The sequence below is a fragment of the Procambarus clarkii genome, chromosome 15 (assembly GCF_040958095.1).
Source record: "Procambarus clarkii isolate CNS0578487 chromosome 15, FALCON_Pclarkii_2.0, whole genome shotgun sequence".
NCBI lineage: Eukaryota > Metazoa > Arthropoda > Malacostraca > Decapoda > Cambaridae > Procambarus > Procambarus clarkii.
Window position 1 is genome coordinate 30,027,803 of NC_091164.1, and position 13,280 is coordinate 30,041,082.

Here is a 13,280-nt window from a genome sequence, read left to right on the forward strand (position 1 = left end):
TACGTGCAGAGAGCCAGATTATAACTCCAAAATGTGACTCTGGCGCCGAATTTGGGATGTTTGGGATATTTTGAAAACTGATGAGAGGTTAGGGCAAAATGTGACCCATCGTCGCTTTCAGTATTTGGCATATTTTCGGTAAAAAATTCGAAATTTCAAACTGCGAATACGTGCAGAGAGCCAGATTTTGGCTCCAAAATGTGGCTCTTGCATTGAATTTGAGATGTTTTGAATATTATGAAAACTGCAGGGGTGTTTGCGCAAAATGTGACCCACCGCGGCTTTCAGTAATTGGCATATTTTCGGTATAAAAATTCGGAATTTCAAACCGCGAATACGTGCAGAGAGACTGATTTTGGCTCCAAAATGTTGCTCTGGCGTCGAATTTGCGATGTTTAGGATATTTTGAAAATTGCAGGTGGTTTGGGCAAAATGTGACCCACCGCCGCTTTCAGTAACTGACATATATTCGGAATAAAAAGTCGGAATTTCAAACTGCGAATACGCGCAGAGAGCCAGAATTTGGCTCCAAAATATGGCTCAGGTGTCGAATTTTGGATGTTTGCGTATTTTTTTGCTGAAAAATAGTACTTTACAGGATCACAAGCCCAGTGCGAAGTCCGCTCGGCCGACCGGCTCCTCAGTCGGAGGGGAGCCGGTGAACAGGCGAATCAGGTTAAAGAATATGTCGATTTGCTATTGCATCAACTGGGATTCGATCGGGGACCATAAGGATTATAACCAACGAACTATCTCCGTTTAGACGGTAGGCCTCCAGTTTGTGTGTGTGTGTGTGTTTGTTTGTGTGTGTACTCACCTATATGTACTCACCTATATGTGCTTGCAGGATCGAGCATTGACTCTTGGATCCCGCCTTTCTAGCTATCGGTTGTTTACAGCAATGACTCCTGTCCCATTTGCCTATCATACCTAGTTTTAAAAGTATGAATAGTATTTGCTTCCACAACCTGTTCCCAAGTGCATTCCATTTTTCTACTACTCTCACGCTAAAAGAAAACTTCCTAACATCTCTGTGACTCATCTGAGTTTCCAGTTTCCACCCATGTCCCCTCGTTCTGTTATTATTACGTGTGAACATTTCATCTATTTCCACTTTGTCAATTCCCCTGAGTATTTTATATGTCCCTATCATATCTCCTCTCTCCCTTCTTTTCTCTAGTGTCGTAAGGTTCAGTTCCTTCAGCCGCTCTTCATATCCCATCCCTCGTAACTCTGGGACAAGCCTCGTCGCAAACCTCTGAACCTTCTCCAGTTTCTTTATGTGTTTCTTCAGGTGGGGGCTCCATGATGGCGCGGCATACTCTAAGACGGGTCTCACGTAGGCAGTGTAAAGCGCCCTAAAAGCTTCCTCATTTAGGTTTCTGAATGAAGTTCTAATTTTCGCCAGTGTAGAGTACGCTGCTGTCGTTATCCTATTTATATGTGCCTCAGGAGTTAGATTAGGTGTCACATCCACTCCCAGGTCTCTTTCTCGAATCGTTACAGGTAGGCTGTTCCCCTTCATTGTGTACTGTCCCTTTGGTCTCCTGTCACCTGAGACCATTTCCATAACTTTACATTTACTGGTGTTAAACTCCAGTAGCCATTTCCCTGACCATCTCTGCAGCCTGTTTAAGTGCTCTTGGAGGATCCTACAATCCTCGTCTGTCACAACTCTTCTCATTAATTTTGCGTCATCTGCAAACATTGACATGTATGATTCCACTCCTGTAAACATATCATTTACGTAAATTAGAAAGAGGATTGGTCCCAGCACCGATCCTTGAGGTACTCCACTTGTTACTGTTCGCCAGTCCGACTTTTCGCCCCTTACCATTACCCTCTGGCTCCTTCCTGTTAGGTAGTTCTTCACCCATACTAGGGCCTTTCCGTTTACTCCTGCCTGCCTCTCAAGTTTGTATAGCAGTCTCATGTGCGGTACCGTATCAAAGGCCTTTTGGCAGTCAAGAAATATGCAGTCTGCCCAGCCTTCTCTGTCCTGCCTTATCCTTGTTACTTTATCATAGAATTCTAAAAGGTTTGTTAGGCATGATTTCCCTGTCCAGAACCCATGTTGGTGCTTGTTTACAAACCCAATGCTCTCCAGGTGCTCAACAAGTCTTAGCCTAATTATTCTTTCAAGTATTTTGCAGGGGATGCTTGTCAGTGATACGGGTCTGTAGTTAAGTGCCTCCTCCCTATCACCTTTTTTGAAAATCGGTACGACATTTGCCTCCTTCCAGCAACTGGGCAATTCTCCCGACATAAGTGACTCATTAAAGATCATTGCCAGAGGCACGCTGAGAGCCTGCGCTGCCTCTTTAAGTATCCACGGTGATACTTTGTCTGGTCCAACAGCTTTATTTGCATCCAGTGTTGTCAACTGTTTCATTACATCCTCTGCTGTCACCTCTATATCTGATAGTCTTTCATCTTGGGTAATCTATTCTAACAATGGGAGCTGCTCAGGCTCGGTTGTGAACACTCCATGGAATTTTGCATTCAGTACCTCGCAGATTTCCTTGTCGCTTTCTGTATATGCCCCTTCTGTTTTTCTCAGTCTTGTCACTTGGTCATTTACCGACATTGGTCGTTGGTCATTGTGTGTGTGTGTGTGTGTGTGTGTGTGTGTGTGTGTGTGTGTGTGTGTGTGTGTGTGTGTGTGTGTGTGTGTGTGTGTGTGTGTGTGTGTGTGTGTGTGTGTGTGTGTGTGTGTGTGTGTGTGTGTGTGTGTGTGTGTGTGTGTGTGTGTGTGTGTGTGTGTGTGTGTGTGTGTGTGTGTGTGTGTGTGTGTGTGTGTGTGTGTGTGTGTGTGTGTGTGTGTGTGTGTGTGTGTGTGTGTGTGTGTGTACTCACCTATATACTCACCTATATGTGCTTGCAGGATCGAGCATTGACTCTTGGATCCCGCCTTTCTAGCTATCGGTTGTTTACAGCAATGACTCCTGTCCCATTTCCCTATCATACCTAGTTTTAAAAGTATGAATAGTATTTGCTTCCACAACCTGTTCCCCAAGTGCATTCCATTTTTCTACTACTCTCACGCTAAAAGAAAACTTCCTAACATCTCTGTGACTCATCTGAGTTTCCAGTTTCCACCCATGTCCCCTCGTTCTGTTATTATTACGTGTGAACATTTGATCTATTTCCACTTTGTCAATTCCCCTGAGTATTTTATATGTCCCTATCATATCTCCTCTCTCCCTTCTTTTCTCTAGTGTCGTAAGGTTCAGTTCCTTCAGCCGCTCTTCATATCCCATCCCTCGTAGCTCTGGGACAAGCCTCGTCGCAAACCTCTGAACCTTCTCCAGTTTCTTTATGTGTTTCTTCAGGTGGGGGCTCCATGATGGCGCGGCATACTCTAAGACGGGTCTCACGTAGGCAGTGTAAAGCGCCCTAAAAGCTTCCTCATTTAGGTTTCTGAATGAAGTTCTAATTTTCGCCAGTGTAGAGTACGCTGCTGTCGTTATCCTATTTATATGTGCCTCAGGAGTTAGATTAGGTGTCACATCCACTCCCAGGTCTCTTTCTCGAATCGTTACAGGTAGGCTGTTCCCCTTCATTGTGTACTGTCCCTTTGGTCTCCTGTCACCTGATCCCATTTCCATAACTTTACATTTACTGGTGTTAAACTCCAGTAGCCATTTCTCTGACCATCTCTGTAGCCTGTTTAAGTCCTCTTGGAGGATCCTACAATCCTCGTTTGTCACAACTCTTCTCATTAATTTTGCGTCATCTGCAAACATTGACATGTATGATTCCACTCCTGTAAACATATCATTTACGTAAATTAGAAAGAGGATTGGTCCCAGCACCGATCCTTGAGGTACTCCACTTGTTACTGTTCGCCAGTCCGACTTTTCGCCCCTTACCATTACCCTCTGGCTCCTTCCTGTTAGGTAGTTCTTCACCCATACTAGGGCCTTTCCGCTTACTCCTGCCTGCCTCTCAAGTTTGTATAGCAGTCTCATGTGCGGTACCGTATCAAAGGCCTTTTGGCAGTCAAGAAATATGCAGTCTGCCCAGCCTTCTCTGTCCTGCCTTATCCTTGTTACTTTATCATAGAATTCTAAAAGGTTTGTTAGGCATGATTTCCCTGTCCAGAACCCATGTTGGTGCTTGTTTACAAACCCAATGCTCTCCAGGTGCTCAACAAGTCTTAGCCTAATTATTCTTTCAAGTATTTTGCAGGGGATGCTTGTCAGTGATACGGGTCTGTAGTTAAGTGCCTCCTCCCTATCCCCCTTTTTGAAAATCGGTACGACATTTGCCTCCTTCCAGCAACTGGGCAATTCTCCCAACATAAGTGACTCATTGAAGATCATTGCCAGAGGCACGCTGAGAGCCTGCGCTGCCTCTTTAAGTATCCACGGTGATACTTTGTCTGGTCCAACAGCTTTATTTGCATCCAGTGTTGTCAACTGTTTCATTACATCCTCTGCTGTCACCTCTATATCTGATAGTCTTTCATCTTGGGTAATCTCTTCTAACAATGGGAGCTGCTCAGGCTCGGTAGTGAACACTCCATGGAATTTTGCATTCAGTACCTCGCAGATTTCCTTGTCGCTTTCTGTATATGCCCCTTCTGTTTTCCTCAGTCTTGTCACTTGGTCATTTACCGACATCTTCCTTCTTATATGGCTATGTAGTAATTTTGGTTGCTTTTTCGCTTTGACTGCAATATCGTTCTCATAATTTCTTTCCGACACTCGTCTTATGTTAATGTAATCATTCCTAGCTCTGTTACATCTAATCCTGTTGTCCTCTGTCCTTTGTCTTCTGTACTTCCTCCACTCCCTCCTGCTTCTCACCTTTGCTTCCTGACACTGTCTATTAAACCATGGGTTATTATATTCCCTCCTGCTTTTTGTCTTTATTGTTGGAATAAATCTATCTTCAGCCTCCTTGCATTTCAATATGACTTGGGTCATCATACCTTGCACTGTTTTTCCTCTAAGTTCTTCCTCCCACTGCACTTCTCCCAGGTAGTCCCTTATCCTTCTGTAGTCCCCTTTTCTGTAATCAAGTCTCCTTTCCCGGACCTCTTGTCCTTTGGTCACAATTTTAAGCTCCATCATGTAGTCAAAGGCTAGGACACAATGGTCACTAGCTCCTAGTGGTATTTCATGTTCCAACTGCTCGATGTCTTCTACATTCTGAGTGATAATGAGATCTAATAGGCTGGGCGTATCCCCTCCTCTTTCCCTAGTATCTTCTTTCACATGCTGTGTTAGGAAATTCCTGTCAATAACGTCTACCAGCTTCGCTCCCCAGGTCTCCTCCCCGCCATGGGGATTCCTCGTTTCCCAATCTATCTCTCCGTGATTTAGGTCCCCCATGACCAGCAGCTTCGCTCTCATTCTATGCGCTAAAGTTGCTGCCCTCTGCAGTTCATCCATACATGTCTTGTTGCTGTCCTCGTACTCCTGCCTGGGCCTTCTACTGTTTGGTGGGGGATTGTAGAGTATCAAGATTACAATCTTCTTCCCATCCACTGTCAGGGTTCCATGTATGAAGCTTGTGCTTTCATTGGTACCCGGATTTTCCAGCTCATCAAACTTCCAATTCCGCTTTATTAGTAGTGCCACTCCTCCTCCCTGTCTCTGTGTCCTTTCTTTTCTTATCACCTGGTACCCCTCTGGAAAGATTGCATCCGAGATCATGCCATTTATTTTAGTTTCCACTATTGCCACTATGTCTGGGTCTGCCTCACTAACTCTTTCTTTTATCTCTTCTGCTTTATTGGCTACCCCATCAGCATTGGTGTACCAAACCTTGAGACTCTTCTTGGAAACTCGGGTGTCAGAGTTCCCCCTTTCACCAGGGGTCTGGGGGGAACTGGGGGGTGTCTGGGGGGCAAGTGGGGGCTGTGGGGGCGAGTGGGGGGGTGCTAGGGGGGTGCCTGGGAGTGCCTGGTAGGCGAATGGGGTCTGGGCATCTAGGGGGGTAGGAAGGGCATAATGGGTCTGAAAGTTAGGGGTCTGAATAGCATAGGGGGGTTGAGAAATAGAGTGAGACTGAGAGTCAGATAGAGGTTGAGAGGTTGGGGGGAAGAGGGATACTGAGGTGAGATGAGAATGGAGCATGGGTGCTGGGAGTGGAAGAGAGGGTATATTAGTTAGGGGGGAATCGGGGGTAGGTGGGGGTTTTGGGGTAGAAGAGGGGAAGAGGGAGATGGGGGAAGGTGTTAGGGGGTCACAAGGTGAGGGGGTTAAATGTGGGCTGGAGGTGCATAGGAGGGGTGAGGGTTGGGTGGGGTTTGGGGGTGAGTGGAAGAGGGGTGCAGTGGAAGCTGGGATGGAGTAGATGGAATTGAAGTCAATGGGGTAGAAGGGGCAGGGGAGTGGGAAGGGGTATTTGGGGAGGGGGGATGGGAAGGTGGGTTTGGGGAGGGCATGGCTTGACCCACTGGGGTCGCTGACAAGTGTGATGTAGCAGGGGCAGGGGAATCGTTGTGGAGTGTGTATGTGTGTGTGTGTGTGTGTGTGGGTGTGTGTGTGTGTGTGTGTGTGTGTGTGTGTGTGTGTGTGTGTGTGTGTGTGTGTGTGTTTGTGTTAGAGAGAAATAGATGTAGTAGATATAAATAAGAAAAATATATATATATGATAGGCGGGGTCCAAGAGCTAATAACTCGATTCTGCAGATACATATAGTAAATACAAGGAGAAAATAAATACAAACTCATACACATTAATTGATAATGGACTATTTTGTGTGGGTATTGATGTGTACTATTGTCAAGACCGACAGACACGTGAAGCTATGTGTGTATATGTGTTCCAGTAATTGAACTGACATGTGTACGGTAATAATCTGTATGTGTCCATTTTAAAGGTTCATATTAGTGAATGTTTATTTATGTAAATTGATTGACATATGTACGTGTGCGCGCGATAAGTGTTACTGTAATTTATATGGTTAACATTTATACGTTTGAATGACATAGTTTCCCGTTATTGTCACATTTTTTGTGTAATAATTGATTAATTGACAGTTGAGAGGCGGGCCGAAAGAGCAGAGCTCAACCGAAAATAGCCATTTCATTATGTATGAGGTCAATTTTTTTTTATTGGAGTTAAAATTAACGTAGATATATGACCGAACCTAACCAACCCTACCTAACCTAACCTAACCTATCTTTATAGGTTAGGTTAGGTTAGGTAGACGAAAAAGTTAGGTTAGGTTAGGTTAGGTAGGTTAGGTAGTCGAAAAACAATTAATTCATGAAAACTTTGCTTATTAGGCAAATCGGCCCAAACAATATATTCCAAATACTGGGAGCAGCGATGGGTCACATTTTGCCCAAACCCCCCAAGCAGTTTTCAAAATATCACAAACATCAAAAATTCGACGCTTGAGCCATATTTTGGAGCCAAATTCTGGCTCTCTTCCCGTTTTCGCAATTTGAAATTACGACTTTTTATACAAAAAATATACCAATTATTGAGAGCGGCGATGGGTCACATTTTGCCCAAACCCCCCTGCAGTTTTCAAAATATCCCAAACATCTCAAATGCGACCCTTGAGCCATATTTGGAGGCAAATTATGGCTCTCGGCATGTATTCGCGGATTGAAATTACGAATTTTTATACAGAAAATATGCCTATTACTAAAAGCGGCGATTAATCACATATTGCCCAAACCCTCCTTGTAGTTTTCAAAATATTACAAACATCCCAAATTCGACGCTTGAGCCATATTTTGGAGCCAAATTTTGGCTCTCTGCGCCTATTCGTAGCTTGAAATTACGACATTTTATACCGAAAATATGCCAATTACTGAAAGCGGCGATGGATCACATTTTGACCTAACCCCTCAGCAGTTTCCAAAATATCCCAAACATCTCAAATTCGACCCTGGAGCCATATTTTGGAGCCAAATTTTGGCTCTCTGCATCTATTCGCAGTTTGATATTACGAATTTTTATACCGAAAATATGCAAAATACTGAGAGCGGCGATGTGTCACATTTTGCCCAAACCCACCCTGCACTTTTTAAAATATCCAAAACACTCCAAATTCGACCCTTGAGCCATATTTTGGAGCCAAATTCTGGCTCTCTGCACGTATTCGCAGTTTGAAATACGAATTTTCATACCGAAAATATGCCAATTACTGAAAGCGGCGATTAATCACATTTTGCCGAAACCCTCCCTGCAGTTTTCAAAATATCCCAAACATCCCAAATTCGACGCTTGAGCCATAGTTTGGAGCCAAATTCTGGCTCTCTGCACATATTCGCAGTTTGAAATTACGACTTTTAATACCGAAAATATGCCAATTACTGAAAGCGGCGATGGATCACATTTTGACCAAACCCCTCAGCAGTTTTCAAAATATCCCAAACATCTCAAATTCGACCATTGAGCTATATTTTGGAGCCAAATTTAGGCTCTCTGCACGTATTCGCCGTTTGAAATTACGAATTTTTATACCGAAAATATACCAATTACTGTGAGCAGCGATAGGTCACATTTTGCCCAAACCCTCAATGCAGTTTTTAAAATATCCAAAACACTCCAAATTCGACCCTTGAGCCATATTTTGGAGCCAAATTCTGGCTCTCTGCAAGCATTCGCAGTTTGAAATTACGAATTTTCATACCGAAAATATGCCAATTACTGAAAGCGGCGATTAATCACATTTTGCCCAAACCCTCCCTGCAGTTTTCAAAATATCCCAAACATCCCAAATTCGACGCTTGAGCCATAGTTTGGAGCCAAATTCTGGCTCTCTGCACGTATTCGCAGTTTGAAATTACGACTTTTAATACCGAAAATATGCCAATTACTGACAGTATCGATGGGTCACATTTTGCCCAAAACCCTCCTGCAGTTTTCAAAATATCCCAAACATCCCAAATTCGAAGCTTGAACCATATTTTGGAGCCAAATTCTCGCTCTCTGCAAGTATTCGCAATTTGAAATTACGACTTTTTATACCGAAAATATGCCAAATACTGAAAGCGGCGATGGGTCACATTTTGCCCAATCCCCCCCTGCAGTTTTCATGATATCCCAAACATCCCAATTTCGACCCTTGAGCCATATTTTGGAGCCAAATTCTGGCTCTCTGCACTCTCTGCACATCCCTCTCCTGATCATCTGCATCTCTCTCTTCATCATCTGCATCACTCTCGTAAACCTCTGCAACACTCTCTTGAGCCTCTGCATAAATCTTTTGAGCCTCTGCATCACTCTCTTGAGCCTCTGCATCCCTCTCTTGAGCCTCTGCAACACTCTCTTCAGCGTCTGCATCACTCTCTTAAGCCTCGGAATCCCTCTCTTGAGGCCTCTGCATTACTCTATCGAGCCTCTGCATCACTCTCTTGATTCTCTGCATCACTCTCTTGAGCCTCTGCATCACTCTCTAGAGCCTCTGCATCACTCTCTTCAGCCTCTGCATCACTCTCTTCAGCCTCTGCTTCCCTCTCTTGATACTCTGCATCACTCTCTTGAGCCTCTGCATCACTCTCTTGAGCCACTGCACCACTCTTGTAAGCCACTGAATCACTCTCTTCAGCCTCTGCATCTCTCTCTTAAGCCTCTGCATCAATCTCTTAAGCCTCTGCATCACTCTCTAGATCCTCTGCATCACTCTCTTCAGCCTCTGCATTACTCTCATAAGCCTCTGCTTCCCTCTCTTGATCCTCTGCATCACTCTCTTGAGCCTCTGCATCACTCTCTTCATCTTCTGCAACACTCTTGAGCCTCTGCATAACACTCATAAGCCTCTGCATCCCTCTCTTGATCCTCTGCATCACTCTCTTGAGCCTCTGCATCATTCTCTTGAGCCTCTGCAACCCTCTCTTAAGGCTCTACATCACTCTCTTGAGCCTCTGCATCACTCTCTTCGTCGTCTGCATCACTCTTTTGAGCCTCTGCATCACTCTCTTGAGCCTCTGCATCACTCTCTTGAGCCTCTGCAACACTCTCTTGAGCCTCTGCATAACACTCATAGGCCTCTGCATTCTTCTCTTGATCCTCAGCATCACTCTCTTGAGCCTCTGCATCACTCTCTTGAGCCTCTGCATCACTCTCATAAGCCTCTGACTTTCTCTCTTGAGCCTCTTCATCCCTCTCTGGAGCCTCAGCATCTCTCTCTTGAGCCTTTTGCAGCACTCTCTTCAGCCTCTGCATCATTCTCTTGAGCCTCTGCATCCCTCTTTTAAGCCTCTGCACCACTCTCTTGAGCCTCTGCATCCCTCTATTAAGCCTCTGCATCACTCTCTTGAGCCTCTGCATCCCTGTCTTGAGCCTCTACATCACTCTCTTGAGCCTCTGCATCACTCTCTTGAGCCTCTGCATCACTCTCTTAAACCTCTGCATCCCTTTCTTGATCCTCTGCATCACTCTCTTGAGCCTCTGCATCATTCTCTTGAGCCTCTATATCCCTCTCTTAAGCCTCTACATCATTCTCTTGAGCCCCTGCATCACTCTATTGAGCCTCTGCATCACTCGCTTAAGCCTCTGCATCTCTCTCTTCAGCCTCTGCATCACTCTCTTGATCCTCTGCATCACTCTCTTGAGCCTCTGCATCATTCTCTTGAGCCTCTGCATCCCCTCTCTTAAGCCTCTACATCATTCTCTTGAGCCTCTGCATCCCTCTCTTGAATCTTTGCATCACTCTCTTAAGCCTCTGCATCTCTCTCTTGAGCCTCTGCATCACTCTCAAGTGCCTCTGCATCTTTCTCTTGTGCCTCTTCATCCCTCACTTTAGCCTCTGCATCCCTCTCTTGAGCCTCTGCATTCCTCTCTTGAGCCTATTCATCCCTCTCTTGAGCCTCTGCATCCCTCTCTTGAGCCTCTGCATCCCTCTCTTGAGCCTCTGCATCACTCTCTTACGCCTCTGCATCACTCTCGTAATCCTCTGAACCACTCTCCTGAGCCTCTCCATCACTCTCTTGAGCGTCTGCATCCCTTTCTTGAGTCTCTGCATCATTCTCTTGAGCCTCTGCATTACCGAATTAGGCCATTATCATCGAATTAGGCCATATTTTGCCGTTTTTCCACGTTTTTGTGAATTTTCAATTTATTGTTATTAATTCATTATATATACGATAAAAATGATGCAAACATATAATTGCCTGCATATGCAAACATATAATTGGTTAGAAATTAACCATAAATACTTCATTTTCAACCAACTATTTGTTTCTCGTTAAGATACTGTGTAAGATATTTAAAAGGGGAGAAGTTCTGTTTTTATTGCATATATCGACGTTTCAGCCGGATTAGAGCGGTTTTACGTGTACATCTTCCATTGGTAATATAAACATAAAATCAGGAACATTTTAGTAAATTCTAATGAAAACACATTGATTTTTATCATTTGTATTGGAAACAACAATTTAATATATCTTTTCTAGGATCTAAGTAATACAAAACCTCGCCTTATAATTTGAAGTTAAAATCTTCAAATTTGGTAATATAGTGACTTTTTTCACGTTTTTCATGTAGTGGGATTTTACGTAAATATATTCGTTTTTACCAATATTTCGATACAACTTCATGTTTTCTCACGATATGTGATTTGGCCTTCAAATCTCAGAATTTCGCATAATATTGCATTTTTTAGCAAGTTTTCTTGCATTTTGTTTTGTACTAAAAATCATCGAATTTAGCAATATTTTGACGTTTATCACACCCTTTTCATTTATGTGATTTAAACAAAATATCATCGAATTAGGCAATATTTTGCCGTTTTTCCACTTTTTTGTGAATTTTCAGTTTATTGTTAATAATTTATTATATATTCGATAAAAATGATATATTTAAATAAGTAAAATTTATTATTTTTAAATAAATAATATTTATCTAAATAAATAAATAAAATATATAAAAATTTTATATTTATAAATATATATGTATATTTAAATATTGATCTGAGCCTGTATGGATATGGACCCTGTGGGTCCAGGAGGCCATCTGTGTCCCCTCAGATGGTCTCCCTTATCACAGTTTGTGTCTATGAATGTGTGTCAGTGTGTGAGTGTGAGTGTCACTGTGAGTGTCCGGGTGAGTGTGGGTGTCCCTGTGAGTGTCCGGATGATTATGTGTCCGATTATATCTGTGGTTTCAGGAGGGCATCTGTGTCCCCTCAGATGGTCTCCCTTATCACAGTCTATGGATGTGTGTACTCACCTAATTGTACTCACCTAATTGTGCTTGCGGGGGTTGAGCTCTGGCTCTTTGGTCCCGCCTCTCAACTGTCAATCAAATGGTGTACAGATTCCTGAGCCTACTGGGCTCTATCATATCTACATTTGAAACTGTGTATGGAGTCAGCCTCCACAACATCACTTCCTAGTGCATTCCATTTACTAACTACTCTGACACTGAAAAAGTTCTTTCTAATGTCTCTGTGGCTCATTTGGGTACTCAGCTTCCACCTGTGTCCCCTTCTTCGCGTCCCTCCAGTGTTGAATAGTTCATCCTTGTTTATCCGGTCGATTCCCCTGAGGATTTTGTAGGTTGTGATCATGTCCCCCCTTACTCTTCTGTCTTCCAGTGTCGTAAGGTGCATTTCCCGCAGCCTTTCCTCATAACTCATGCCTCTTAGTTCTGGGACTGGTCTAGTAGCATACCTTTGGACTTTTTCCAGCTTCGTCTTGTGCTTGACAAGGTACGGGCTCCATGATGGGGCCGCATAGTCCAGGATTGGTCTTACATATGTTTTGTACAAGATTCTGAATGATTCCTTACACAGGTTCCTGAACGCCGTTCTGATGTTAGCCAGCCTCGCATATGCCGCAGACATTATTCTCTTTATATGGGCTTCAGGAGACAGGTTTGGTGTGATATCAACTCCTAGATCTTTCTCTCTGTCTGTTTCATTAAGTACTTCATCTCCTATTCTGTATCCTGTGTCTAGCCTCCTGTTTTCACTGCCTAATCTCATTACTTTGCATTTACTCGGGTTGAACTTCAACAGCCATTTGTTGGACCATTCACTCAGTCTATCTAGGTCATCTTGTAGCCTCCTACTATCATCCTCTGTTTCAATCCTTCTCATAATTTTTGCATCGTCGGCAAACATTGAGAGGAACGAATCTATACCCTCTGGGAGATCATTTACATATACCAGAAACAGTATAGGTCCAAGGACTGACCCCTGCGGGACTCCGCTCGTAACGTCTCGCCAATCTGAGACCTCACCCCTCACACAGACTCGTTGTCTCCTGTTGCTTAGGTACTCCTCTATCCACCGGAGTACCTTCCCTTTCACTCCAGCCTGCGTCTCCAACTTTCGCACTAGCCTCTTGTGTGGCACTGTATCAA